We start from the raw sequence: 6,797 nt of genomic DNA, 5'->3' as shown, positions 1-6,797 counted from the left end.
TTAAGTCATGACAGCTTTAGTCAAGAGGAAAGGGAAGCTAAACTTAGCCTAATCATGAGAAGATAATGAGTCCAAAATCAACTAATCTCTAGGGTTCCATTATTGTGAAAAGGGAAGTTCATTTCACTCACTTTCACTAGCATTTTAATTACTTGCACATTAGGTAATTAGTTTAGATAATTAGCTAGGTAACTAAATTCCTACAAACTTTAGTTGATTTATTTCACTAGATAACTTTCAATTAGACTTAAAACCATTCCTTGGGAGATAACCTAGGGTTGGCCCTATATTGCATTAGGGTTAGCTTTAGTGTAATTTTGAGGATAAGCGACTAATTTCCTATCAGCCATCACTACCTAATATACAGCCATCACTACCTTATACACGACCATCACTACTTGAGACACATCCTTTGCCACCCCAATCACCATTGGTCACACAATTACCACGAACTCAGTCGTAAGTTGCTAGCAATCGATCACTAAGATCCGAGGTTGATTCTTCTAGATTGAGTACAGATATAGCTAGCTTGTCCAATCAAACATATGATGCTGGGTCTAGATTAAGTAATGGTTGCCTGGTGAATCGTCCTGAGGGTAATGAGGTGTAAGTATCTTTTATTGAAATTTTTATGTTATCATTTGTTACTTGTTATATACTAATTCTTATTTTTTTTGTAGGTTACTTCCTTCAGTTGAATCAGTGTCAATCTTATCTAGAATAATCCATTCAAAGTATGAGAGTAGATGGCCTACATTTAGTAAAGTCCCAAAAAATGTTAAAAAAATTATGGTTTAATGAATTCAAAGTGAGCTAATTTACTAATTCTTTACAACTTATTAATACAAATATTTTATTTTATAGTACTGGACATTTTCATGTTTTTATATGTAGCTAAGATGTACTTGGGACCCAACTTTAGATAGTGATGTTCATAAAATATGGAAGAAGAAATGTAGTGGGGTGATCCACTCCTCTTTAAGGGACATTCGAATTGGTAAAACAAAAGGTGAATGGTTAATGCCTGGACCTCGAAAGGAGCTTGAAAAATATTAGGAAAGTGATGAATTTAAAGCCAAATTTTAGAAAAAAAAATCAAGTAGCTAACACAGGAGGATGTGTGCATAGAGGTGGACGAATAACATTTGCAGAGCATAGAAGAAGAATGGTGAGAATTATTCAAATATGTATGTATTTTTTCATTCTTTAATTATTGAGTTAATCCTATCATTTTTTATAAATCATATAGGATGTTGAATTGGGAAGGCCTTGTGAATATCCTGAGGTTTTCAGGAAAATTCGATATGATGAGGAAAAAGGTTGGGTTGGAAAGAGAGCTATTGACACTTACGTAAGTTATTTAAGTCTTTATTATTTTCTTTTTTTTTATTTTTAGGCATACATTTTAACATTATTTTGTTTTAATGCAAAATGAGTTTGAGCGATTAAAAGAATGTCAAGAATCTGATGCTAGTATTTTTGATTCTACTTTATGGCTTTAGGTGGTTAGGGGAAAAATAAGAGGAGTCGAGTTTATGGGCTTGGAACACAAGCAGGGCTTCTTAATTCTAATGGAACTCAATGTGCCAATACATATGGTGAGATTGCACTCTTAAAGAAACAACTAGAAGAACAGAAAAATTTTTATGAGGATAGATTTGAAAAGTGATAGACCCCATGGCACGGGTGACATAGCATTAATGGCAACGAAACTTGAGGATGGTAATCATGAGCATGGTGACATAGAAGGAGCCCAATACTTCCAATCCAACGTACCTAAAGACCCATTACAACATATTGGAGGTCCAATGATAAGAGCCCAAACTAAAGCCATAAAGCAAGCCTTGTTCAGTCTTGTGCAAGAAGTTTAAGAGCTTGGAGAGCATTGGGGCACTCCTCTCAAGCCCAAAGGAGAGCATCTATACATGTATAATGTATTTAAGATCCAAACTCATAAAGAGTCAAGCCCAAGAGATGCAGACCTTAGCCCAATGCAAGGAAGACTACAAGTTGAGCCTCTTGCAAGCAAGGAGGCATGAAACCCTAGTGAAGAAGTCAAGGGTGGTGTGATTTTAAATACTTTATGATCCCTTGATTGTCTCCTAAATTATTTCCTATTTTAATGGTCCTTTGATTTGATTTCCTATTTTGAGTCTAGTCAAAGGTTAGAATTAATTATAGTATTAATTTCTAAATTTTATAATCTCATAATTTTAGGATCACATCTCTTAAATTATATGGCTGAATATTTTATCATTATTTTATATTATTTTTCCTTTTAGTATTAGGAAATTAGGGTTTTAATTTTAGGAAATATTCTTTTCTATGAGCCTATATAAATTAGGCATGCTCCCTCTTGTAAACAACACAGAAGTTGAATGAAATTATTTATTTTAGAGTTTATAACTCTTGTGAGCCTTAGTGATTTGTGATGGCATCCCGTGTGAGAAACAGACGTGATCAAGAGCGTGATCAACTCTTTTGGTGTCTTTGAAGGTTGAGGTTCTTAGAGGCAGGTGCTCTAGAGGATCTTCTCCTTGATCATTATACTATTGTTTACTTCATATCTTTCTTTATTTTCGTCATAAATTTCGTCTCTTTCTTTTTGTTCTTGTGTTTTTGTTGTGTCAGGGTTCTGTCCCTAAACTAGCATGATTCTGCTTCCGCGTCCCTTATCAAAAAGGTTGTTGAATCTTTGCAAGTAAGGGAGGAAGAATTTCAAGCTAGGGAAGAAAGAAGGGAGGAAGAATTTCAAGCTAGGGAAGAAAGAATGGATCAAAAATAGGCAATGATTATGGCACGGATAAGCAAATTTGAAAAAGGTGGTCCTTCTAAAACCAATGATGAGGAGGGTTTTGGTGATTTGGAGAATGACTCACAAGAAGATGGTTCTAATGATAAAGAGGATGATGAGTTTAGTAAGAATGAATTTATGTGATTTCATGTTTTATGTGTTATGACTTTTATTGCATAGTATTATGACTTTTATTGCATAGTATTATGAACTTTGCTATAAACATTATAATATAATACAATTTTTTGATGGTTCAATTGTGACATATGTGCTTATATGTCAACTTTTTTTAGTTGTTGTCTGTTATTTGAGAAATATTTTAACAGGTTTATAATAGAATTTTTAAATCATCAAATAAACAATGATAATTATAGAGTTCTCACAAAATTTCTTGTAATAAAACTCTGTGAGAATAAATTTCTCACAAAAATTAATTCATCAAATTAGTGAGAAAAACAATTAAACAAACTATTAGCATTTTTCACGATGTATTGTTATGAGAGTAGTTCTCATGGATGTTGTATATAAGAATTTGTCTTACATTTCTCTCAACATTATTTTAAAAGAAATTCTCTCAGCTTTATTATGCATGAGAATTTCTCACAGAATATTATCATAGGAAATTCTCACAACATCCTTATATGAGAGAATTTCTCACGCCAATAATATGTGAGAAGTTGTCACAAATTTATATTAAAATAAATACTCTCACAAAGTTTCCACAAGAACTTCTCACAGATTTCTTCTCAGTAAGAACTTCTTATGGATAAGGACATGACAAATGGTTCTTACGGTTCCATTCGTGTGAAATGTTTTTTCCTTCGATAGGTTTAGTGATGAACCTTTTAGCGTGAGAAATGCTGTGAGAAAATTATTTCTCATGGAAATTTAAGTGATTTCTTACGAATTTATGCCGCAAGAAAAACATTGTTTTGTTGTTGTGGAACCTAATTCAACAGTCTAAGATGAGTTTGGATGGGCTTCACAGGAGTAAGAGGATCCAAAGGCCCACTTGGAAGTTATAGACCCTTGAAGATGAGGATGAGAATATATAAGGCATTATGAGAAAAGAAGGCATGGTTTTTATGATTTGAACTTTTCCTCTGACATTATCTCTCTTCTCTCTAAGTAGATTATTTTTGCAACTTTCTTGCTTTTCTATTACATATTGTGGCTGTGTTAACCTAGTGCATGTACTCACATGAAGTAATACAAAATATAGAAATAATCATTCCTATCTCTTCCATTTCTATTTGTTTATTTTGAGCTTATAATTGTGACTGTGACATCTTTGGTGCTTCCATTGAGAGACGAAAATGACAGAGAACACTAGACTGAAAGAATTACAGGGAGATATAAAGAAAGCTTTCGAGTTCATAGAAGCCACATCAGAGCGCTTTGACAAGATTGAAGGATTCTTGTAAACTTTGGCAAAGTCTATTGAAGGGATGAACAAAAGAGAAGATGGCATGCCATGATCTTCTTTTGTATCACAGATTCCAATTGTTCAACCTATAAATCAGTTTCCTCTTTCATTCTCAAAGTAGGTGAAGGTTGATTTCCCTCACTTTAACAGTACTAAACCCTTGGAATGGATTTTTCATGCAAAGCAGTACTTTAAGTTTTATGATACAACTAAGGAGTAGAAAATGGTTTTGGCTGGGATTCATATGGTAGGTCTAGCTATCCCTTGGTTTCAGATGATGCAAAAATATCTTCAAATCCTAACTTGGAAGGCTCTAGTAAAGGCGGTCAAAGAATATTTTGGGCCAACTAGATATGAGAGTACTAGAGCTCAACTCTTCAAACTCACTTAACGTGAGATGTATAATGACTACGTGAAAGAGTTCATGACTCTCGCTAATAGATCGGAGGACATGACAGAAAGGTCCCTTATTGATTGCTTCATTGGTGGGTTAAAAACGGAGGTACAACGAGACATCACTTCGCAGATTCCAACTTCTCTATTGAAGGCTGTAACTCTAGGTAGATTATTTATAGAAAAGGAGACTATAGTGGCCCTGTCGAGGCTCCAAACAACATATTCTCCATCTCCTACTACTGGAGGCATGAAAACACCACCGTTAATAGGAATTTCAATGAGTTCATCAGTTAAGGGTACTCTACCACCATTGCTACCCACTCCCAGCCGACCACACATTCACTGTATAACTCCAACAGAAATGAAAATTTGAAGGGGAAGGGCCTATGTTATTTTTATGATGATAAATTCACTCCCTCTCACAAGTGTAGCAAGAAACAGTTGATGATGCTAGTCAGAGAAGATGAAATTGATGAAATAGTAAATACTAATCTAGAAACCAATATAGAAGAAATTTCAACTCTGCACCACTTGTCATTATGTGCATATCACGGTTCGACAAGGATAGCTACTATTTAATTCAGTGGATCGATTCATGGAACTAAGGTACAAGTGCTATTAGACGGTGAAAGCTCCAACAATTTCATACATCTATAAATTGTTGAACATCTGAGTATAGTGGTTAAGCCATTTCCAATATTACATGTGTTAGTTGGGACAAGACAGTTAATGACAAGTCAAGGATATATCAGGAAGTTTCCTGTGCAGATTAGCAAACACACTTTGAAGTTTCCAGTATTCATCTTACCCGTCACTGGAGTCAATGTTGTCATTAGAGTTGCTTGGTTGGAGACACTGGGTCTGCATATGGCGAATTATAGCACCTCTACGATCTAATTTGTGGATAAGGGTTAACTCATTACTCTTAATGGGTTCAAAACTACTCCAATGCATTCGGCCTAATTACACCAATTTGCCTATATAGTGAAAATAGAATACATGGCTGAATTATTTTAGGTCCAACCTTTGGATCTAAGTGAAACTGAAGAAAGAAAAAATACATTAAGGAATGACACCCCACATGAGATGGCCCAATTATTAATGCAATTTCAATATGTGTTTGAACAACCTCATGGACTTCCTCCAAAACATGGGCATGCACATCGAATTACCTTATAACAAGGGTAGGGTCTTGTAAAAGTTAGGCCCTATAACTACCTTTTTAGCCAAAAGTCTAAGATCAAGAGACAAGTAAAAGAGCTTCTGCTTGAAGGATTTATTCAACCTAGCAATAGTCTATTTCAACACCTATCTTGTTAGTTAAGAAAAAAGATAGTACCTGGAGATTTTGTGTTGATTATAGAGCACTAAATGCTGTCACTATAAAGGATTCATTTCCTATGCCTACGATTGGTGAATTATTAGATAAACTTAAGGGATCTGTGTATTATTCCAAACTAGACATAAGAGCAAGCTATCATTAGATATTAATAGAACTAGAGGATAGAGAGAAGATGGCTTTTTGAACACAGCAAGGCTTGTATGAATGGTTAGTGATGCCCTTTGGACTTACTAATGCCCCTGTAACATTCCAATCCATTATGAACAAGTTTTTTCAACCATATTTGTGCCACTTTGTACTCATTTTTTAACAACATATTGTTTTATAGTTTATCATGGAAGGAATACTTGCACCATGTTAGATTGGTACTATAAAGGCTAGCCGAATGCTACTTTTATGCTAAATTATCAAAATGCTCCTTTGGACAAACTAAGGTTGATTACTTGGGTCATGTTGTTTCCAAAGCTAGTGTTGAAATTGATTATTTAAAGGTACAAGTCATTCAAGTATGGCCCGTGCCAACAACTGTCACTCAACTATGGGGTTTCTCTGGGCTTGGATATTATAGAAGGTTCATCAAGTAGTATGCTAACGTAGCTGCCCCATTGACTAAATTACTGTAGAAGGATGCTTTTACTTGGTCTCTTGAAGCTCAGAAATCTTTTGAACAATTGAAGCAAGCAGTTTCACAAGCCCCTGTGTTGGCATTACTAGACTTTAATTCACCATTTATCCTGGGGACTGATGCATCTAGAGGTGAAATTGGTGCAATGTTGGGTTAGCATGGACATTCTATTTCCTTCTTTTCAAATAAACTATCTTCAAGGATGCAAGCCAAG

This window comes from Prosopis cineraria, unplaced genomic scaffold (assembly GCF_029017545.1).
Source record: "Prosopis cineraria cultivar Desert tree isolate PC_DT_omini unplaced genomic scaffold, ASM2901754v1 PC8, whole genome shotgun sequence".
In the NCBI taxonomy this organism is placed as follows: Eukaryota; Viridiplantae; Streptophyta; class Magnoliopsida; order Fabales; family Fabaceae; genus Prosopis; species Prosopis cineraria.
The sequence above is the reverse complement of the archived record's forward strand: the minus strand, read 5'-3'. Positions refer to the sequence as shown.